Source organism: Musa acuminata, chromosome BXJ1-8, assembly GCF_036884655.1.
Source record: "Musa acuminata AAA Group cultivar baxijiao chromosome BXJ1-8, Cavendish_Baxijiao_AAA, whole genome shotgun sequence".
Lineage (NCBI taxonomy): Eukaryota > Viridiplantae > Streptophyta > Magnoliopsida > Zingiberales > Musaceae > Musa > Musa acuminata.
This window is the reverse complement of record NC_088334.1, coordinates 39741904-39762232: the sequence shown is the minus strand read 5'-3', so window position 1 is coordinate 39762232 and position 20329 is coordinate 39741904. Positions and strand designations below refer to the sequence as shown.

General features: G+C 52.5%; 30 non-coding genes across 30 annotated transcripts; all 30 read right to left on the bottom strand.

Annotated features, from left to right (window-relative positions):
* Positions 1-81: 81 nt before the first annotated feature.
* Positions 82-200, bottom strand: LOC135590890 (5S ribosomal RNA). Its single transcript, XR_010478294.1, has one exon. It is a non-coding gene; the product is annotated as a 5S ribosomal RNA (ribosomal RNA).
* A 544-nt stretch (positions 201-744) lies between these two features.
* On the bottom strand, positions 745-863 carry LOC135590740 (5S ribosomal RNA). The gene has a single exon (XR_010478146.1). It is a non-coding gene; the product is annotated as a 5S ribosomal RNA (ribosomal RNA).
* Positions 864-2040: 1177 nt separating this feature from the next.
* Positions 2041-2159, bottom strand: LOC135590691 (5S ribosomal RNA). The gene has a single exon (XR_010478098.1). It is a non-coding gene; the product is annotated as a 5S ribosomal RNA (ribosomal RNA).
* Positions 2160-2703: 544 nt separating this feature from the next.
* LOC135589332 (5S ribosomal RNA) lies at positions 2704-2822 on the bottom strand. The gene has a single exon (XR_010476741.1). It is a non-coding gene; the product is annotated as a 5S ribosomal RNA (ribosomal RNA).
* A 544-nt stretch (positions 2823-3366) lies between these two features.
* On the bottom strand, positions 3367-3485 carry LOC135591345 (5S ribosomal RNA). The gene has a single exon (XR_010478488.1). It is a non-coding gene; the product is annotated as a 5S ribosomal RNA (ribosomal RNA).
* A 544-nt stretch (positions 3486-4029) lies between these two features.
* Positions 4030-4148, bottom strand: LOC135590690 (5S ribosomal RNA). Its single transcript, XR_010478097.1, has one exon. It is a non-coding gene; the product is annotated as a 5S ribosomal RNA (ribosomal RNA).
* A 544-nt stretch (positions 4149-4692) lies between these two features.
* Positions 4693-4811, bottom strand: LOC135591915 (5S ribosomal RNA). The gene has a single exon (XR_010478681.1). It is a non-coding gene; the product is annotated as a 5S ribosomal RNA (ribosomal RNA).
* Positions 4812-5355: 544 nt separating this feature from the next.
* Positions 5356-5474, bottom strand: LOC135590774 (5S ribosomal RNA). Its single transcript, XR_010478180.1, has one exon. It is a non-coding gene; the product is annotated as a 5S ribosomal RNA (ribosomal RNA).
* A 544-nt stretch (positions 5475-6018) lies between these two features.
* LOC135590413 (5S ribosomal RNA) lies at positions 6019-6137 on the bottom strand. Its single transcript, XR_010477821.1, has one exon. It is a non-coding gene; the product is annotated as a 5S ribosomal RNA (ribosomal RNA).
* A 544-nt stretch (positions 6138-6681) lies between these two features.
* LOC135590288 (5S ribosomal RNA) lies at positions 6682-6800 on the bottom strand. Its single transcript, XR_010477694.1, has one exon. It is a non-coding gene; the product is annotated as a 5S ribosomal RNA (ribosomal RNA).
* A 340-nt stretch (positions 6801-7140) lies between these two features.
* On the bottom strand, positions 7141-7259 carry LOC135590644 (5S ribosomal RNA). The gene has a single exon (XR_010478051.1). It is a non-coding gene; the product is annotated as a 5S ribosomal RNA (ribosomal RNA).
* A 544-nt stretch (positions 7260-7803) lies between these two features.
* Positions 7804-7922, bottom strand: LOC135589367 (5S ribosomal RNA). The gene has a single exon (XR_010476776.1). It is a non-coding gene; the product is annotated as a 5S ribosomal RNA (ribosomal RNA).
* Positions 7923-8466: 544 nt separating this feature from the next.
* Positions 8467-8585, bottom strand: LOC135592027 (5S ribosomal RNA). The gene has a single exon (XR_010478792.1). It is a non-coding gene; the product is annotated as a 5S ribosomal RNA (ribosomal RNA).
* A 544-nt stretch (positions 8586-9129) lies between these two features.
* Positions 9130-9248, bottom strand: LOC135590679 (5S ribosomal RNA). Its single transcript, XR_010478086.1, has one exon. It is a non-coding gene; the product is annotated as a 5S ribosomal RNA (ribosomal RNA).
* A 544-nt stretch (positions 9249-9792) lies between these two features.
* On the bottom strand, positions 9793-9911 carry LOC135591914 (5S ribosomal RNA). Its single transcript, XR_010478680.1, has one exon. It is a non-coding gene; the product is annotated as a 5S ribosomal RNA (ribosomal RNA).
* Positions 9912-10455: 544 nt separating this feature from the next.
* Positions 10456-10574, bottom strand: LOC135589289 (5S ribosomal RNA). Its single transcript, XR_010476698.1, has one exon. It is a non-coding gene; the product is annotated as a 5S ribosomal RNA (ribosomal RNA).
* Positions 10575-11093: 519 nt separating this feature from the next.
* LOC135590932 (5S ribosomal RNA) lies at positions 11094-11212 on the bottom strand. Its single transcript, XR_010478336.1, has one exon. It is a non-coding gene; the product is annotated as a 5S ribosomal RNA (ribosomal RNA).
* A 758-nt stretch (positions 11213-11970) lies between these two features.
* On the bottom strand, positions 11971-12089 carry LOC135589483 (5S ribosomal RNA). Its single transcript, XR_010476890.1, has one exon. It is a non-coding gene; the product is annotated as a 5S ribosomal RNA (ribosomal RNA).
* Positions 12090-12633: 544 nt separating this feature from the next.
* On the bottom strand, positions 12634-12752 carry LOC135590793 (5S ribosomal RNA). The gene has a single exon (XR_010478198.1). It is a non-coding gene; the product is annotated as a 5S ribosomal RNA (ribosomal RNA).
* Positions 12753-13296: 544 nt separating this feature from the next.
* Positions 13297-13415, bottom strand: LOC135591913 (5S ribosomal RNA). Its single transcript, XR_010478679.1, has one exon. It is a non-coding gene; the product is annotated as a 5S ribosomal RNA (ribosomal RNA).
* Positions 13416-13934: 519 nt separating this feature from the next.
* On the bottom strand, positions 13935-14053 carry LOC135590685 (5S ribosomal RNA). Its single transcript, XR_010478091.1, has one exon. It is a non-coding gene; the product is annotated as a 5S ribosomal RNA (ribosomal RNA).
* Positions 14054-14811: 758 nt separating this feature from the next.
* LOC135590577 (5S ribosomal RNA) lies at positions 14812-14930 on the bottom strand. Its single transcript, XR_010477984.1, has one exon. It is a non-coding gene; the product is annotated as a 5S ribosomal RNA (ribosomal RNA).
* Positions 14931-15449: 519 nt separating this feature from the next.
* On the bottom strand, positions 15450-15568 carry LOC135589762 (5S ribosomal RNA). The gene has a single exon (XR_010477169.1). It is a non-coding gene; the product is annotated as a 5S ribosomal RNA (ribosomal RNA).
* Positions 15569-16112: 544 nt separating this feature from the next.
* Positions 16113-16231, bottom strand: LOC135591912 (5S ribosomal RNA). Its single transcript, XR_010478678.1, has one exon. It is a non-coding gene; the product is annotated as a 5S ribosomal RNA (ribosomal RNA).
* A 544-nt stretch (positions 16232-16775) lies between these two features.
* LOC135591911 (5S ribosomal RNA) lies at positions 16776-16894 on the bottom strand. The gene has a single exon (XR_010478677.1). It is a non-coding gene; the product is annotated as a 5S ribosomal RNA (ribosomal RNA).
* Positions 16895-17438: 544 nt separating this feature from the next.
* LOC135590790 (5S ribosomal RNA) lies at positions 17439-17557 on the bottom strand. Its single transcript, XR_010478196.1, has one exon. It is a non-coding gene; the product is annotated as a 5S ribosomal RNA (ribosomal RNA).
* Positions 17558-18101: 544 nt separating this feature from the next.
* Positions 18102-18220, bottom strand: LOC135590962 (5S ribosomal RNA). Its single transcript, XR_010478365.1, has one exon. It is a non-coding gene; the product is annotated as a 5S ribosomal RNA (ribosomal RNA).
* A 544-nt stretch (positions 18221-18764) lies between these two features.
* On the bottom strand, positions 18765-18883 carry LOC135589699 (5S ribosomal RNA). The gene has a single exon (XR_010477106.1). It is a non-coding gene; the product is annotated as a 5S ribosomal RNA (ribosomal RNA).
* A 544-nt stretch (positions 18884-19427) lies between these two features.
* LOC135591910 (5S ribosomal RNA) lies at positions 19428-19546 on the bottom strand. Its single transcript, XR_010478675.1, has one exon. It is a non-coding gene; the product is annotated as a 5S ribosomal RNA (ribosomal RNA).
* A 544-nt stretch (positions 19547-20090) lies between these two features.
* Positions 20091-20209, bottom strand: LOC135590024 (5S ribosomal RNA). Its single transcript, XR_010477430.1, has one exon. It is a non-coding gene; the product is annotated as a 5S ribosomal RNA (ribosomal RNA).
* Between the last annotated feature and the right edge of the window lie 120 nt (positions 20210-20329).

Sequence of the window (20329 nt, the reverse complement as noted above, 5' to 3'; positions counted from 1 at the left end):
TTGTTGGCCATAATGCTGGAAAAATTGAAAAGCTTAAAAGAGAGTTTTAAGTAAGTCTTTTGGCCGCTCGGGGCGCAAAAAAGAGTAAAACAAGAGGACTTCCCAGGGGGTCACCCATCCTAGTACTACTCTCGCCCAAACACGCTTAACTTCGGAGTTCTGATGGAATCCGGTGCTTTAGTGCTGGTATGATCGAACTCTTTTTGTGTGCGTCGTCCCTCGCCTTTGTGCACGTCGCGGACGGCGCATCGACGACCGGAGCCCCGAAACCTCTCGAACGATCTCGGAATCGCCATTGTCGGATCCCTCTGATGCCCACGAGGCCGACCGCGTACCGGACACGGCAAGCGCGCGCCGAAACCATCGGGACTTTCTCGAACGAACTCGGAATCGCTATTGCGGCCCCATTCCGGAAAGCTCTCTCCGAGCCCCACGAGACTGACTGCGTAGCGGTCACGGCAAATTCCGAGGCCCAAAACCATCGCCTCGGAGGTCGACGGGAGAGGTTTTGGCCGCTCGGGGCGCAAAAAGGAGTGCAACACGAGGACTTCCCAGGGGGTCACCCATCCTAGAACCATGTCTGGTCATTGTATGTTTTATGAAGAAATTTTTAGATGATGATTTCATTATTCTCCTGCTATATATATGTTAATGACATATTTATTGTTGGCCATAATACTGGAAAAATTGAAAAGCTTAAAAGAGAGTTTTAAGTAAGTCTTTTGGCCGCTCGGGGCGCAAAAAGGAGTGCAACACGAGGACTTCCAAGGGGGTCACCCATCCTAGTACTACTTTCGCCCAAGCACGCTTAACTTCGGAGTTTTGATGGGATCCGGTGCTTTAGTGTTGGTATGATCGCAATCGTTTTGTGTGCGTCGTCCCTCCCCTTTGTGCACGTCGCGGACGGCGCATCGACGACTGGAGCCCCGAAACCTCTCGAACGATCTCGGAATCGCCATTGTCGGATCCCTCCGATGCCCACGAGGCCGACCGCGTACCGGACACGGCAAGCGCGCGCCGAAACCATCGGGACTTTCTCGAACGAACTCGGAATCGCTATTGCGGCCCCATTCCGGAAAGCTCTCTCCGAGCCCCACGAGACTGACTGCCTAGCGGTCACGGCAAATTCCGAGGCCCAAAACCCTCGCCTCGGAGGTCGACGGGAGAGGTTTTGGCCGCTCGGGGCGCAAAAAGGAGTGCAACACGAGGACTTCCCAGGGGGTCACCCATCCTAGAACCATGTCTGGTCATTGTATGTTTTATGAAGAAATTTTTAGATGATGATTTCATTATTCTCCTGCTATATATATGTTAATGACATATTTATTGTTGGCCATAATGCTGGAAAAATTGAAAAGCTTAAAAGAGAGTTTTAAGTAAGTCTTTTGGCCGCTCGGGGCGCAAAAAGGAGTGCAACACGAGGACTTCCCAGGGGGTCACCCATCCTAGTACTACTCTCGCCGATCCGGTGCTTTAGTGCTGGTATGATCGCACTCATTTTGTCTATGTCGTCCCTCGCCTTTGTGCACGTCGCGGACGGCGCATCGACGACCGGAGCCCCGAAACCTCTCGAACGATCTCGTAATCGCCATTGTCGGATCCCTCCGATGCCCACGAGGCCGACCGCGTACCGGACACGGCAAGCGCGCGCCGAAACCATCGGGACTTTCTCGAACGAACTCGGAATCGCTATTGCGGCCCCATTCCGGAAAGCTCTCTCCGAGCCCCACGAGACTGACTGCGTAGCGGTCACGGCAAATTCCGAGGCCCAAAACCATCGCCTCGGAGGTCGACGGGAGAGGTTTTGGCCGCTCGGGGCGCAGAAAGGAGTGCAACACGAGGACTTCCCAGGGGGTCACCCATCCTAGAACCATGTCTGGTCATTGTATGTTTTATGAAGAAATTTTTAGATGATGATTTCATTATTCTCCTGCTATATATATGTTAATGACATATTTATTGTTGGCCATAATGCTGGAAAAATTGAAAAGCTTAAAAGAGAGTTTTAAGTAAGTCTTTTGGCCGCTCGGGGCGCAAAAAGGAGTGCAACACGAGGACTTCCAAGGGGGTCACCCATCCTAGTACTACTTTCGCCCAAGCACGCTTAACTTCGGAGTTTTGATGGGATCCGGTGCTTTAGTGCTGGTATGATCGCAATGGTTTTGTGTGCGTCGTCCCTCCCCTTTGTGCACGTCGCGGACGGCGCATCGACGACCGGAGCCCCGAAACCTCTCGAACGATCTCGGAATCGCCATTGTCGGATCCCTCCGATGCCCACGAGGCCGACCGCGTACCGGACACGGCAAGCGCGCGCCGAAACCATCGGGACTTTCTCGAACGAACTCGGAATCGCTATTGCGGCCCCATTCCGGAAAGCTCTCTCCGAGCCCCACGAGACTGACTGCGTAGCGGTCACGGCAAATTCCGAGGCCCAAAACCCTCGCCTCGGAGGTCGACGGGAGAGGTTTTGGCCGCTCGGGGCGCAAAAAGGAGTGCAACATGAGGACTTCCCAGGGGGTCACCCATCCTAGAACCATGTCTGGTCATTGTATGTTTTATGAAGAAATTTTTAGATGATGATTTCATTATTCTCCTGCTATATATATGTTAATGACATATTTATTGTTGGCCATAATGCTGGAAAACTTGAAAAGCTTAAAAGAGAGTTTTAAGTAAGTCTTTTGGCCGCTCGGGGCGCAAAAAGGAGTGCAACACGAGGACTTCCCAGGGGGTCACCCATCCTAGTACTACTCTCGCCCAAGCAGGCTTAACTTCGGAGTTCTGATGGGATCCGGTGCTTTAGTGCTAGTATGATCGCACTCGTTTTGTGTGCGTCGTCCCTCGCCTTTGTGCACGTCGCGGACGGCGCATCGACGACCGGAGCCCCGAAACCTCTCGAACGATCTCGTAATCGCCATTGTCGGATCCCTCCGATGCCCACGAGGCCGACCGCGTACCGGACACGGCAAGCAAGCGCCGAAACCATCGGGACTTTCTCGAACGAACTCGGAATCGCTATTGCGGCCCCATTCCGGAAAGCTCTCTCCGAGCCCCACGAGACTGACTGCGTAGCGGTCACGGCAAATTCCGAGGCCCAAAACCATCGCCTCGGAGGTCGACGGGAGAGGTTTTGGCCGCTCGGGGCGCAAAAAGGAGTGCAACACGAGGACTTCCCAGGGGGTCACCCATCCTAGAACCATGTCTTGTCATTGAATGTTTTATGAAGAAATTTTTAGATGATGATTTCATTATTCTCCTGCTATATATATGTTAATGACATATTTATTGTTGGCCATAATGCTGGAAAAATTGAAAAGCTTAAAAGAGAGTTTTAAGTAAGTCTTTTGGCCGCTCGGGGCGCAAAAAGGAGTGCAACACGAGGACTTCCAAGGGGGTCACCCATCCTAGTACTACTTTCGCCGAAGCACGCGTAACTTCGGAGTTTTGATGGGATCCGGTGCTTTAGTGCTGGTATGATCGCAATCGTTTTGTGTGCGTCGTCCCTCGCCTTTGTGCACGTCGCGGACGGCGCATCGACGACCGGAGCCCCGAAACCTCTCGAACGATCTCGTAATCGCCATTGTCGGATCCCTCCGATGCCCACGAGGCCGACCGCGTACCGGACACGGCAAGCGCGCGCCGAAACCATCGGGACTTTCTCGAACGAACTCGGAATCGCTATTGCGGCCCCATTCCGGAAAGCTCTCTCCGAGCCCCACGAGACTGACTGCGTAGCGGTCACGGCAAATTCCGAGGCCCAAAACCATCGCCTCGGAGGTCGACGGGAGAGGTTTTGGCCGCTCGGGGCGCAGAAAGGAGTGCAACACGAGGACTTCCCAGGGGGTCACCCATCCTAGAACCATGTCTGGTCATTGTATGTTTTATGAAGAAATTTTTAGATGATGATTTCATTATTCTCCTGCTATATATATGTTAATGACATATTTATTGTTGGCCATAATGCTGGAAAAATTGAAAAGCTTAAAAGAGAGTTTTAAGTAAGTCTTTTGGCCGCTCGGGGCGCAAAAAGGAGTGCAACACGAGGACTTCCAAGGGGGTCACCCATCCTAGTACTACTTTCGCCCAAGCACGCTTAACTTCGGAGTTTTGATGGGATCCGGTGCTTTAGTGCTGGTATGATCGCAATGGTTTTGTGTGCGTCGTCCCTCCCCTTTGTGCACGTCGCGGACGGCGCATCGACGACCGGAGCCCCGAAACCTCTCGAACGATCTCGGAATCGCCATTGTCGGATCCCTCCGATGCCCACGAGGCCGACCGCGTACCGGACACGGCAAGCGCGCGCCGAAACCATCGGGACTTTCTCGAACGAACTCGGAATCGCTATTGCGGCCCCATTCCGGAAAGCTCTCTCCGAGCCCCACGAGACTGACTGCGTAGCGGTCACGGCAAATTCCGAGGCCCAAAACCCTCGCCTCGGAGGTCGACGGGAGAGGTTTTGGCCGCTCGGGGCGCAAAAAGGAGTGCAACATGAGGACTTCCCAGGGGGTCACCCATCCTAGAACCATGTCTGGTCATTGTATGTTTTATGAAGAAATTTTTAGATGATGATTTCATTATTCTCCTGCTATATATATGTTAATGACATATTAATTGTTGGCCATAATGCTGGAAAAATTGAAAAGCTTAAAAGAGAGTTTTAAGTAAGTCTTTTGGCCGCTCGGGGCGCAAAAAGGAGTGCAACACGAGGACTTCCCAGGGGGTCACCCATCCTAGTACTACTCTCGCCCAAGCAGGCTTAACTTCGGAGTTCTGATGGGATCCGGTGCTTTAGTGCTGGTATGATCGCACTCGTTTTGTGTGCGTCGTCCCTCGCCTTTGTGCACGTCGCGGACGGCGCATCGACGACCGGAGCCCCGAAACCTCTCGAACGATCTCGTAATCGCCATTGTCGGATCCCTCCGATGCCCACGAGGCCGACCGCGTACCGGACACGGCAAGCAAGCGCCGAAACCATCGGGACTTTCTCGAACGAACTCGGAATCGCTATTGCGGCCCCATTCCGGAAAGCTCTCTCCGAGCCCCACGAGACTGACTGCGTAGCGGTCACGGCAAATTCCGAGGCCCAAAACCATCGCCTCGGAGGTCGACGGGAGAGGTTTTGGCCGCTCGGGGCGCAAAAAGGAGTGCAACACGAGGACTTCCCAGGGGGTCACCCATCCTAGAACCATGTCTTGTCATTGAATGTTTTATGAAGAAATTTTTAGATGATGATTTCATTATTCTCCTGCTATATATATGTTAATGACATATTTATTGTTGGCCATAATGCTGGAAAAATTGAAAAGCTTAAAAGAGAGTTTTAAGTAAGTCTTTTGGCCGCTCGGGGCGCAAAAAGGAGTGCAACACGAGGACTTCCAAGGGGGTCACCCATCCTAGTACTACTTTCGCCCAAGCACGCGTAACTTCGGAGTTTTGATGGGATCCGGTGCTTTAGTGCTGGTATGATCGCAATCGTTTTGTGTGCGTCGTCCCTCGCCTTTGTGCACGTCGCGGACGGCGCATCGACGACCGGAGCCCCGAAACCTCTCGAACGATCTCGGAATCGCCATTGTCGGATCCCTCCGATGCCCACGAGGCCGACCGCGTACCGGACACGGCAAGCGCGCGCCGAAACCATCGGGACTTTCTCGAACGAACTCGGAATCGCTATTGCGGCCCCATTCCGGAAAGCTCTCTCCGAGCCCCACGAGACTGACTGCGTAGCGGTCACGGCAAATTCCGAGGCCCAAAACCATCGCCTCGGAGGTCGACGGGAGAGGTTTTGGCCGCTCGGGGCGCAGAAAGGAGTGCAACACGAGGACTTCCCAGGGGGTCACCCATCCTAGAACCATGTCTGGTCATTGTATGTTTTATGAAGAAATTTTTAGATGATGATTTCATTATTCTCCTGCTATATATATGTTAATGACATATTTATTGTTGGCCATAATGCTGGAAAAATTGAAAAGCTTAAAAGAGAGTTTTAAGTAAGTCTTTTGGCCGCTCGGGGCGCAAAAAGGAGTGCAACACGAGGACTTCCAAAGGGGTCACCCATCCTAGTACTACTTTCGCCCAAGCACGCTTAACTTCGGAGTTTTGATGGGATCCGGTGCTTTAGTGCTGGTATGATCGCAATCGTTTTGTGTGCGTCGTCCCTCCCCTTTGTGCACGTCGCGGACGGCGCATCGACGACCGGAGCCCCGAAACCTCTCGAACGATCTCGGAATCGCCATTGTCGGATCCCTCCGATGCCCACGAGGCCGACCGCGTACCGGACACGGCTAGCGCGCGCCGAAACCATCGGGACTTTCTCGAACGAACTCGGAATCGCTATTGCGGCCCCATTCCGGAAAGCTCTCTCCGAGCCCCACGAGACTGACTGCGTAGCGGTCACGGCAAATTCCGAGGCCCAAAACCCTCGCCTCGGAGGTCGACGGGAGAGGTTTTGGCCGCTCGGGGCGCAAAAAGGAGTGCAACACGAGGACTTCCCAGGGGGTCACCCATCCTAGAACCATGTCTGGTCATTGTATGTTTTATGAAGAAATTTTTAGATGATGATTTCATTATTCTCCTGCAATATATATGTTAATGACATATTTATTGTTGGCCATAATGCTGGAAAAATTGAAAAGCTTAAAAGAGAGTTTTAAGTAAGTCTTTTGGCCGCTCGGGGCGCAAAAAAGAGTGAAACAAGAGGACTTCCCAGGGGGTCACCCATCCTAGTACTACTCTCGCCCAAGCACGCTTAACTTCGGAGTTCTGATGGAATCCGGTGCTTTAGTGCTGGTATGATCGCACTCTTTTTGTGTGCGTCGTCCCTCGCCTTTGTGCACGTCGCGGACGGCGCATCGACGGCAAATTCCGAGGCCCAAAACCATCGCCTCGGAGGTCGACGGGAGAGGTTTTGGCCGCTCGGGGCGCAAAAAGGAGTGCAACACGAGGACTTCCCAGGGGGTCACCCATCCAAGAACCATGTCTGGTCATTGTATGTTTTATGAAGAAATTTTTAGATGATGATTTCATTATTCTCCTGCTATATATATGTTAATGACATATTTATTGTTGGCCATAATGCTGAAAAAATTGAAAAGCTTAAAAGAGAGTTTTAAGTAAGTCTTTTGGCCGCTCGGGGCGCAAAAAGGAGTGCAACACAAGGACTTCCCAGGGGGTCACTCATCCTAGTACTACTCTCGCCCAAGCACGCTTAAATTCGAAGTTCTGATGGGATCCGGTGCTTTAGTGCTGGTATGATCGCAATCGTTTTGTGTGCGTCGTCCCTCGCCTTTGTGCACGTCGCGGACGGCGCATCGACGACCGGAGCCCCGAAACCTCTCGAACGATCTCGGAATCGCCATTGTCGGATCCCTCCGATGCCCACGAGGCCGACCGCGTACCGGACACGGCAAGCGCGCGCCGAAACCATCGGGACTTTCTCGAACGAACTCGGAATCGCTATTGCGGCCCCATTCCGGAAAGCTCTCTCCGAGCCCCACGAGACTGACTGCGTAGCGGTCACGGCAAATTCCGAGGCCCAAAACCATCGCCTCGGAGGTCGACGGGAGAGGTTTTGGCCGCTCGGGGCGCAAAAAGGAGTGCAACACGAGGACTTCCCAGGGGGTCACCCATCCTAGAACCATGTCTGGTCATTGTATGTTTTATGAAGAAATTTTTAGATGATGATTTCATTATTCTCCTGCTATATATATGTTAATGACATATTTATTGTTAGCCATAATGCTGGAAAAATTGAAAAGCTTAAAAGAGAGTTTTAAGTAAGTCTTTTGGCCGCTCGGGGCGCAAAAAGGAGTGCAACACGAGGACTTCCAAGGGGGTCACCCATCCTAGTACTACTCTCGCCCAAGCAGGCTTAACTTCGGAGTTCTGATGGGATCCGGTGCTTTAGTGCTGGTATGATCGCACTCGTTTTGTGTGCGTCGTCCCTCACCTTTGTGCACGTCGCGGACGGCGCATCGACGACCGGAGCCCCGAAACCTCTCGAACGATCTCGGAATCGCCATTGTCGGATCCCTCCGATGCCCACGAGGCCGACCGCGTACCGGACACGGCAAGCGCGCGCCGAAACTATCGGGACTTTCTCGAACGAACTCGGAATCGCTATTGCGGCCCCATTTCGGAAAGCTCTCTCCGAGCCCCACGAGACTGACTGCGTAGCGGTCACGGCAAATTCCGAGGCCCAAAACCATCGCCTCGGAGGTCGACGGGAGAGGTTTTGGCCGCTCGGGGCGCAAAAAGGAGTGCAACACGAGGACTTCCCAGGGGGTCACCCATCCTAGAACCATGTCTGGTCATTGTATGTTTTATGAAGAAATTTTTAGATGATGATTTCATTATTCTCCTGCTATATATATGTTAATGACATATTTATTGTTGGCCATAATGCTGGAAAAATTGAAAAGCTTAAAAGAGAGTTTTAAGTAAGTCTTTTGGCCGCTCGGGGCGCAAAAAAGAGTGCAACACGAGGACTTCCCAGGGGGTCACCCATCCTAGTACTACTCTCGCCCAAGCACGCTTAACTTCGGAGTTCTGATGGGATCCGGTGCTTTAGTGCTGGTATGATCGCACTCATTTTGTCTATGTCGTCCCTCGCCTTTGTGCACGTCGCGGACGGCGCATCGACGACCGGAGCCCCGAAACCTCTCGAACGATCTCGTAATCGCCATTGTCGGATCCCTCCGATGCCCACGAGGCCGACCGCGTACCGGACACGGCAAGCGCGCGCCGAAACCATCGGGACTTTCTCGAACGAACTCGGAATCGCTATTGCGGCCCCATTCCGGAAAGCTCTCTCCGAGCCCCACGAGACTGACTGCGTAGCGGTCACGGCAAATTCCGAGGCCCAAAACCATCGCCTCGGAGGTCGACGGGAGAGGTTTTGGCCGCTCGGGGCGCAGAAAGGAGTGCAACACGAGGACTTCCCAGGGGGTCACCCATCCTAGAACCATGTCTGGTCATTGTATGTTTTATGAAGAAATTTTTAGATGATGATTTCATTATTCTCCTGCTATATATATGTTAATGACATATTTATTGTTGGCCATAATGCTGGAAAAATTGAAAAGCTTAAAAGAGAGTTTTAAGTAAGTCTTTTGGCCGCTCGGGGCGCAAAAAGGAGTGTAACACGAGGACTTCCAAGGGGGTCACCCATCCTAGTACTACTTTCGCCCAAGCACGCTTAACTTCGGAGTTTTGATGGGATCCGGTGCTTTAGTGCTGGTATGATCGCAATCGTTTTGTGTGCGTCGTCCCTCCCCTTTGTGCACGTCGCGGACGGCGCATCGACGACCGGAGCCCCGAAACCTCTCGAACGATCTCGGAATCGCCATTGTCGGATCCCTCCGATGCCCACGAGGCCGACCGCGTACCGGACACGGCAAGCGCGCGCCGAAACCATCGGGACTTTCTCGAACGAACTCGGAATCGCTATTGCGGCCCCATTCCGGAAAGCTCTCTCCGAGCCCCACGAGACTGACTGCGTAGCGGTCACGGCAAATTCCGAGGCCCAAAACCCTCGCCTCGGAGGTCGACGGGAGAGGTTTTGGCCGCTCGGGGCGCAAAAAGGAGTGCAACACGAGGACTTCCCAGGGGGTTACCCATCCTAGAACCATGTCTGGTCATTGTATGTTTTATGAAGAAATTTTTAGATGATGATTTCATTATTCTCCTGCTATATATATGTTAATGACATATTTATTGTTGGCCATAATGCTGGAAAAATTGAAAAGCTTAAAAGAGAGTTTTAAGTAAGTCTTTTGGCCGCTCGGGGCGCAAAAAGGAGTGCAACACGAGGACTTCCCAGGGGGTCACCCATCCTAGTACTACTCTCGCCCAAGCAGGCTTAACTTCGGAGTTCTGATGGGATCCGGTGCTTTAGTGCTGGTATGATCGCACTCGTTTTATGTGCGTCGTCCCTCGCCTTTGTGCACGTCGCGGACGGCGCATCGACGACCGGAGCCCCGAAACCACTCGAACGATCTCGTAATCGCCATTGTCGGATCCCTCCGATGCCCACGAGGCCGACCGCGTACCGGACACGGCAAGCGCGCGCCGAAACCATCGGGACTTTCTCGAACGAACTCGGAATCGCTATTGCGGCCCCATTCCGGAAAGCTCTCTCCGAGCCCCACGAGACTGACTGCGTAGCGGTCACGGCAAATTCCGAGGCCCAAAACCATCGCCTCGGAGGTCGACGGGAGAGGTTTTGGCCGCTCGGGGCGCAGAAAGGAGTGCAACACGAGGACTTCCCAGGGGGTCACCCATCCTAGAACCATGTCTGGTCATTGTATGTTTTATGAAGAAATTTTTAGATGATGATTTCATTATTCTCCTGCTATATATATGTTAATGACATATTTATTGTTGGCCATAATGCTGGAAAAATTGAAAAGCTTAAAAGAGAGTTTTAAGTAAGTCTTTTGGCCGCTCGGGGCACAAAAAGGAGTGCAACACGAGGACTTCCCTGGGGGTCACCCATCCTAGTACTACTCTCGCCCAAGCAGGCTTAACTTCGGAGTTCTGATGGGATCCGGTGCTTTAGTGCTGGTATGATCGCACTCGTTTTGTGTGCGTCGTCCCTCGCCTTTGTGCACGTCGCGGACGGCGCATCGACGACCGGAGCCCCGAAACCTCTCGAACGATCTCGGAATCGCCATTGTCGGATCCCTCCGATGCCCACGAGGCCGACCGCGTAACGGACATGGCAAGCGCGCGCCGAAACCATCGGGACTTTCTCGAACGAACTCGGAATCGCTATTGCGGCCCCATTCCGGAAAGCTCTCTCCGAGCCCCACGAGACTGACTGCGTAGCGGTCACGGCAAATTCCGAGGCCCAAAACCATCGCCTCGGAGTTCGACGGGAGAGGTTTTGGCCGCTCGAGGCGCAAAAAGGAGTCACCCATCCTAGAACCATGTCTGGTCATTGTATGTTTTATGAAGAAATTTTTAGATGATGATTTCATTATTCTCCTGCTATATATATGTTAATGACATATTTATTGTTGGCCATAATGCTGGAAAAATTGAAAAGCTTAAAAGAGAGTTTTAAGTAAGTCTTTTGGCCGCTCGGGGCGCAAAAAGGAGTGCAACACGAGGACGTCCCAGGGGGTCACCCATCCTAGCAATACTCTCGCCCAAGCAGGCTTAACATCGGAGTTCTGATGGGATCCGGTGCTTTAGTGCTGGTATGATCGCACTCGTTTTGTGTGCGTCGTCCCTCGCCTTTGTGCACGTCGCGGACGGCGCATCGACGACCGTAGCCCCGAAACCTCTCGAACGATATCGGAATCGCCATTGTCGGATCCCTCCGATGCCCACGAGGCCGACCGCGTACCGGACACGGCAAGCGCGCGCCGAAACCATCGGGACTTTCTCGAACGAACTCGGAATCGCTATTGCGGCCCCATTCCGGAAAGCTCTCTCCGAGCCCCACGAGACTGACTGCGTAGCGGTCACGGCAAATTCCGAGGCCCAAAACCATCACCTCGGAGGTCGACGGGAGAGGTTTTGGCCGCTCGGGGCGCAAAAAGGAGTGCAACACGAGGACTTCCCAGGGGGTCACCCATCCTAGAACCATGTCTGGTCATTGTATGTTTTATGAAGAAATTTTTAGATGATGATTTCATTATTCTCCTGCTATATATATGTTAATGACATATTTATTGTTGGCCATAATGATGGAAAAATTGAAAAGCTTAAAAGAGAGTTTTAAGTAAGTCTTTTGGCCGCTCGGGGCGCAAAAAGGAGTGCAACACGAGGACTTCCCAGGGGGTCACCCATCCTAGAACCATGTCTGGTCAATGTATGTTTTATGAAGAAATTTTTAGATGATGATTTCATTATTCTCCTGCTATATATATGTTAATGACATATTTATTGTTGGCCATAATGCTGGAAAAATTGAAAAGCTTAAAAGAGAGTTTTAAGTAAGTCTTTTGGCCGCTCGGGGCGCAAAAAGGAGTGCAACACGAGGACTTCCCAGGGGGTCACCCATCCTAGTACTACTCTCGCCCAAGCAGGCTTAACATCGGAGTTCTGATGGGATCCGGTGCTTTAGTGCTGGTATGATCGCACTCGTTTTGTGTGCGTCGTCCCTCGCCTTTGTGCACGTCGCGGACGGCGCATCGACGACCGTAGCCCCGAAACCTCTCGAACGATATCGGAATCGCCATTGTCGGATCCCTCCGATGCCCACGAGGCCGACCGCGTACCGGACACGGCAAGCGCGCGCCGAAACCATCGGGACTTTCTCGAACGAACTCGGAATCGCTATTGCGGCCCCATTCCGGAAAGCTCTCTCCGAGCCCCACGAGACTGACTGCGTAGCGGTCACGGCAAATTCCGAGGCCCAAAACCATCACCTCGGAGGTCGACGGGAGAGGTTTTGGCCGCTCGGGGCGCAAAAAGGAGTGCAACACGAGGACTTCCCAGGGGGTCACCCATCCTAGAACCATGTCTGGTCATTGTATGTTTTATGAAGAAATTTTTAGATGATGATTTCATTATTCTCCTGCTATATATATGTTAATGACATATTTATTGTTGGCCATAATGCTGGAAAAATTGAAAAGCTTAAAAGAGAGTTTTAAGTAAGTCTTTTGGCCGCTCGGGGCGCAAAAAGGAGTGCAACACGAGGACTTCCCAGGGGGTCACCCATCCTTGTACTACTCTCGGCCAAGCAGACTTAACTTCGGAGTTCTGATGGGATCCGGTGCTTTAGTGCTGGTATGATCGTACTCGTTTTGTGTGCGTGGTCCCTCGCCTTTGTGCACGTCGCGGACGGCGCATCGACGACCGGAGCCCCGAAACCTCTCGAACGATCTCGGAATCGCCATTGTCGGATCCCTCCGATGCCCACGAGGCCGACCGCGTACCGGACACGGCAAGCGCGCGCCGAAACCATCGGGACTTTCTCGAACGAACTCGGAATCGCTATTGCGGCCCCATTCCGGAAAGCTCTCTCCGAGCCCCACGAGACTGACTGCGTAGCGGTCACGGCAAATTCCGAGGCCCAAAACCATCGCCTCGGAGGTCGACGGGAGAGGTTTTGGCCGCTCGGGGCGCAAAAAGGAGTGCAACACGAAGACTTCCCAGGGGGTCACCCATCCTAGAACCTTGTCTGGTCATTGTATGTTTTATGAAGAAATTTTTAGATGATGATTTCATTATTCTCCTGCTATATATATGTTAATGACATATTTATTGTTGGCCATAATGCTGGAAAAATTGAAAAGCTTAAAAGAGAGTTTTAAGTAAGTCTTTTGGCCGCTCGGGGCGCAAAAAGGAGTGCAACACGAGGACTTCCCAGGGGGTCACCCATCCTAGTACTACTCTCGCCCAAGCAGGCTTAACTTCGGAGTTCTGATGGGATCCGGTGCTTTAGTGCTGGTATGATCGCACTCATTTTGTGTGCGTCGTCCCTCGCCTTTGTGCACGTCGCGGACGGCGCATCGACGACCGGAGCCCCGAAACCTCTCCAACGATCTCGGAATCGCCATTGTCGGATCCCTCCGATGCCCACGAGGCCGACCGCGTACCGGACACGGCAAGCGCGCGCCGAAACCATCGGGACTTTCTCGAACGAACTCGGAATCGCTATTGCGGCCCCATTCCGGAAAGCTCTCTCCGAGCCCCACGAGACTGACTGCGTAGCGGTCACGGCAAATTCCGAGGCCCAAAACCATCGCCTCGGAGTTCGACGGGAGAGGTTTTGGCCGCTCGAGGCGCAAAAAGGAGTCACCCATCCTAGAACCATGTCTGGTCATTGTATGTTTTATGAAGAAATTTTTAGATGATGATTTCATTATTCTCCTGCTATATATATGTTAATGACATATTTATTGTTGGCCATAATGCTGGAAAAATTGAAAAGCTTAAAAGAGAGTTTTAAGTAAGTCTTTTGGCCGCTCGGGGCGCAAAAAGGAGTGCAACACGAGGACGTCCCAGGGGGTCACCCATCCTAGCACTACTCTCGCCCAAGCAGGCTTAACATCGGAGTTCTGATGGGATCCGGTGCTTTAGTGCTGGTATGATCGCACTCGTTTTGTGTGCGTCGTCCCTCGCCTTTGTGCACGTCGCGGACGGCGCATCGACGACCGTAGCCCCGAAACCTCTCGAACGATATCGGAATCGCCATTGTCGGATCCCTCCGATGCCTACGAGGCCGACCGCGTACCGGACACGGCAAGCGCGCGCCGAAACCATCGGGACTTTCTCGAACGAACTCGGAATCGCTATTGCGGCCCCATTCCGGAAAGCTCTCTCCGAGCCCCATGAGACTGACTGCGTAGCGGTCACGGCAAATTCCGAGGCCCAAAACCATCACCTCGGAGGTCGACGGGAGAGGTTTTGGCCGCTCGGGGCGCAAAAAGGAGTGCAACACGAGGACTTCCCAGGGGGTCACCCATCCTAGAACCATGTCTGGTCATTGTATGTTTTATGAAGAAATTTTTAGATGATGATTTCATTATTCTCCTGCTATATATATGTTAATGACATATTTATTGTTGGCCATAATGATGGAAAAATTGAAAAGCTTAAAAGAGAGTTTTAAGTAAGTCTTTTGGCCGCTCGGGGCGCAAAAAGGAGTGCAACACGAGGACTTCCCAGGGGGTCACCCATCCTAGAACCATGTCTGGTCATTGTATGTTTTATGAAGAAATTTTTAGATGATGATTTCATTATTCTCCTGCTATATATATGTTAATGACATATTTATTGTTGGCCATAATGATGGAAAAATTGAAAAGCTTAAAAGAAAGTTTTAATTAAGTCTTTTGGCCGCTCGGGGCGCAAAAAGGAGTGCAACACGTGGACTTCCCAGGGGGTCACCCATCCTAGTACTACTCTCGCCCAAGCAGGCTTAACTTCGGAGTTCTGATGGGATCCGGTGCTTTAGTGCTGGTATGATCGCACTCGTTTTGTGTGCGTCGTCCCTCGCCTTTGTGCACGTCGCGGACGGCGCATCGACGACCGTAGCCCCGAAACCTCTCGAACGATATCGGAATCGCCATTGTCGGATCCCTCCGATGCCCACGAGGCCGACCGCGTACCGGACATGGCAAGCGCGCGCCGAAACCATCGGGACTTTCTCGAACGAACTCGGAATCGCTATTGCGGCCCCATTCCGGAAAGCTCTCTCCGAGCCCCACGAGACTGACTGCGTAGCGGTCACGGCAAATTCCGAGGCCCAAAACCATCGCCTCGGAGTTCGACGGGAGAGGTTTTGGCCGCTCGGGGCGCAAAAAGGAGTCACCCATCCTAGAACCATGTCTGGTCATTGTATGTTTTATGAAGAAATTTTTAGATGATGATTTCATTATTCTCCTGCTATATATATGTTAATGACATATTTATTGTTGGCCATAATGATGGAAAAATTGAAAAGCTTAAAAGAGAGTTTTAATTAAGTCTTTTGGCCGCTCGGGGCGCAAAAAGGAGTGCAACACGAGGACTTACCAGGGGGTCACCCATCCTAGTACTACTCTCGCCCAAGCAGGCTTAACTTCGGAGTTCTGATGGGATCCGGTGCTTTAGTGCTGGTATGATCGCACTCGTTTTGTGTGCGTCGTCCCTCGCCTTTGTGCACGTCGCGGACGGCGCATCGACGACCGTAGCCCCGAAACCTCTCGAACGATATCGGAATCGCCATTGTCGGATCCCTCCGATGCCCACGAGGCCGACCGCGTACCGGACATGGCAAGCGCGCGCCGAAACCATCGGGACTTTCTCGAACGAACTCGGAATCGCTATTGCGGCCCCATTCCGGAAAGCTCTCTCCGAGCCCCACGAGACTGACTGCGTAGCGGTCACGGCAAATTCCGAGGCCCAAAACCATCGCCTCGGAGGTCGACGGGAGAGGTTTTGGCCGCTCGGGGCGCAAAAAGGAGTGCAACACGAGGACTTCCCAGGGGGTCACCCATCCTAGAACCATGTCTGGTCATTGTATGTTTTATGAAGAAATTTTTAGATGATGATTTCATTATTCTCCTGCTATATATATGTTAATGACATATTTATTGTTGGCCATAATGCTGGAAAAATTGAAAAGCTTAAAAGAGAGTTTTAAGTAAGTCTTTTGGCCGCTCGGGGCGCAAAAAGGAGTGCAACACGAGGACTTCCCAGGGGGTCACCCATCCTAGTACTACTCTCGCCCAAGCAGGCTTAACTTCGGAGTTCTGATGGGATCCGGTGCTTTAGTGCTGGTATGATCGCACTCGTTTTGTGTGCGTCGTCCCTCGCCTTTGTGCACGTCGCGGACGGCGCATCGACGACCGGAGCCCCGAAACCTCTCGAACGATCTCGGAATCGCCATTGTCGGATCCCTCCGATGCCCACGAGGCCGACCGCGTAACGGACATGGCAAGCGCGCGCCGAAACCATCGGGACTTTCTCGAACGAACTCGGAATCGCTATTGCGGCCCCATTCCGGAAAGCTCTCTCCGAGCCCCACGAGACTGACTGCGTAGCGGTCACGGCAAATTCCGAGGCCCAAAACCATCGCCTCGGAGGTCGACGGGAGAGGTTTTGGCCGCTCGGGGCGCAAAAAGGAGTGCAACACGAGGACTTCCCAGGGGGTCACCCATCCTAGAACCATGTCTGGTCATTGTATGTTTTATGAAGAAATTTTTAGATGATGATTTCATTATTCTCCTGCTATATATATGTTAATGACATATTTATTGTTGGCCATAATGCTGGAAAAATTGAAAAGCTTAAAAGAGAGTTTTAAGTAAGTCTTTTGGCCGCTCGGGGCGCAAAAAGGAGTGCAACACGAGGACTTCCCAGGGGGTCACCCATCCTAGTACTACTCTCGCCCAAGCAGGCTTAACTTCGGAGTTCTGATGGGATCCGGTGCTTTAGTGCTGGTATGATCGCACTCGTTTTGTGTGCGTCGTCCCTCGCCTTTGTGCACGTCGCGGACGGCGCATCGACGACCGGAGCCCCGAAACCTCTCGAACGATCTCGGAATCGCCATTGTCGGATCCCTCCGATGCCCACGAGGCCGACCGCGTAACGGACATGGCAAGCGCGCGCCGAAACCATCGGGACTTTCTCGAACGAACTCGGAATCGCTATTGCGGCCCCATTCCGGAAAGCTCTCTCCGAGCCCCACGAGACTGACTGCGTAGCGGTCACGGCAAATTCCGAGGCCCAAAACCATCGCCTCGGAGGTCGACGGGAGAGGTTTTGGCCGCTCGGGGCGCAAAAAGGAGTGCAACACGAGGACTTCCCAGGGGGTCACCCATCCTAGAACCATGTCTGGTCATTGTATGTTTTATGAAGAAATTTTTAGATGATGATTTCATTATTCTCCTGCTATATATATGTTAATGACATATTTATTGTTGGCCATAATGCTGGAAAAATTGAAAAGCTTAAAAGAGAGTTTTAAGTAAGTCTTTTGGCAGCTCGGGGCGCAAAAAGGAGTGCAACACGAGGACTTCCCAGGGGGTCACCCATCCTTGTACTACTCTCGGCCAAGCAGACTTAACTTCGGAGTTCTGATGGGATCCGGTGCTTTAGTGCTGGTATGATCGTACTCGTTTTGTGTGCGTGGTCCCTCGCCTTTGTGCACGTCGCGGACGGCGCATCGACGACCGGAGCCCCGAAACCTCTCGAACGATCTCGGAATCGCCATTGTCGGATCCCTCCGATGCCCACGAGGCCGACCGCGTACCGGACACGGCAAGCGCGCGCCGAAACCATCGGGACTTTCTCGAACGAACTCGGAATCGCTATTGCGGCCCCATTCCGGAAAGCTCTCTCCGAGCCCCACGAGACTGACTGCGTAGCGGTCACGGCAAATTCCGAGGCCCAAAACCATCGTCTCGGAGGTCGACGGGAGAGGTTTTGGCCGCTCGGGGCGCAAAAAGGAGTGCAACACGAGGACTTCCCAGGGGGTCACCCATCCTAGAACCATGTCTGGTCATTGTATGTTTTATGAAGAAATTTTTAGATGATGATTTCATTATTCTCCTGCTATATATATGTTAATGACATATTTATTGTTGGCCATAATGCTGGAAAAATTGAAAAGCTTAAAAGAGAGTTTTAAGTAAGTCTTTTGGCCGCTCGGGGCGCAAAAAGGAGTGCAACACGAGGACTTCCCAGGGGGTCACCCATCCTTGTACTACTCTTGGCCAAGCAGACTTAACTTCGGAGTTCTGATGGGATCCGGTGCTTTAGTGCTGGTATGATCGTACTCGTTTTGTGTGCGTGGTCCCTCGCCTTTGTGCACGTCGCGGACGGCGCATCGACGACCGGAGCCCCGAAACCTCTCGAACGATCTCGGAATCGCCATTGTCGGATCCCTCCGATGCCCACGAGGCCGACCGCGTACCGGACACGGCAAGCGCGCGCCGAAACCATCGGGACTTTCTCGAACGAACTCGGAATCGCTATTGCGGCCCCATTCCGGAAAGCTCTCTCCGAGCCCCACGAGACTGACTGCGTAGCGGTCACGGCAAATTCCGAGGCCCAAAACCATCGTCTCGGAGGTCGACGGGAGAGGTTTTGGCCGCTCGGGGCGCAAAAAGGAGTGCAACACGAGGACTTCCCAGGGGGTCACCCATCCTAGAACCATGTCTGGTCATTGTATGTTTTATGAAGAAATTTTTAGATGATGATTTCATTATTCTCCTGCTATATATATGTTAATGACATATTTATTGTTGGCCATAATGCTGGAAAAATTGAAAAGCTTAAAAGAGAGTTTTAAGTAAGTCTTTTGGCCGCTCGGGGCGCAAAAAGGAGGGCAACACGAGGACTTCCCAAGGGGTCACCCATCCTAGTACAACTCTCGCCCAAGCACGCTTAACTTCGGAGTTCTGATGGGATCCGGTGCTTTAATGCTGGTATGATCGCACACGTTTTGTGTGCGTCGCCCCTCGCCTTTGTGCACGTCGCGGACGGCGCATCGACGACCGGAGCCCCGAAACCTCTCGAACGATCTCGGAATCGCCATTGTCGGATCCCTCCGATGCCCATGAGGCCGACCGCGTACCGGACACGGCAAGCGCGCGCCGAAACCATCGGGACTTTCTCGAACGAACTCGGAATCGCTATTGCGGCCCCATTCCGGAAAGCTCTCTCCGAGCCCCACGAGACTGACTGCGTAGCGGTCACGGCAAATTCCGAGGCCCAAAACCATCGCCTCGGAGGTCGACGGGAGAGGTTTTGGCCGCTCGGGGCGCAAAAAGGAGTGCAAAACGAGGACTTCCCAGGGGGTCACCAATCCTAGAACCATGTCTGGTCATTATATGTTTTATGAAGAAATTTTTAGATGATGATTTCATTATTCTCCTGCTATATATATGTTAATGACATATTTATTGTTGGCCATAATGCTGGAAAAATTGAAAAGCTTAAAAGAGAGTTTTAAGTAAGTCTTTTTGCCGCTCGGGGCGCAAAAAGGAGTGCAACACGAGGACTTCCCAGGGGGTCACCCATCCTAGTACTACTCTCGCCCAAGCAGGCTTAACTTCGGAGTTCTGATGGGATCCGGTGCTTTAGTGCTGGTATGATCGCACTCATTTTGTGTGCGTCGTCCCTCGCCTTTGTGCACTTCGCGGACGGCGCATCGACGACCGGAGCCCCGAAACCTCTCGAACGATCTCGGAATCGCCATTGTCGGATCCCTCCGATGCCCACTAGGCCGACCGCGTACCGGACACGGCAAGCGCGCGCCGAAACCATCGGGACTTTCTCGAACGAACTCGGAATCGCTATTGCGGCCCCATTCCCAAAAGCTCTCTCCGAGCCCCACGAGACTGACTGCGTAGCGGTCACGGCAAATTCTGAGGCCCAAAACCATCGCCTCGGAGGTCGACGGGAGAGGTTTTGGCCGCTCGGGGCGCAAAAAGGAGTGCAACACGAGGACTTCCCAGGGGGTCACCCATCCTAGAACCATGTCTGGTCATTGTATGTTTTATGAAGAAATTTTTAGATGATGATTTCATTATTCTCCTGCTATATATATGTTAATGACATATTTATTGTTGGCCATAATGATGGAAAAATTGAAAAGCTTAAAAGAGAGTTTTAATTAAGTCTTTTGGCCGCTCGGGGCGCAAAAAGGAGTGCAACACGAGGACTTCCCAGGGGGTCACCCATCCTAGTACTACTCTCGCCCAAGCAGGCTTAACTTCGCAGTTCTGATGGGATCCGGTGCTTTAGTGCTGGTATGATCGCACTCGTTTTGTGTGCGTCGTCCCTCGCCTTTGTGCACGTCGCGGACGGCGCATCGACGACCGTAGCCCCGAAACCTCTCGAACGATATCGGAATCGCCATTGTCGGATCCCTCCGATGCCCACG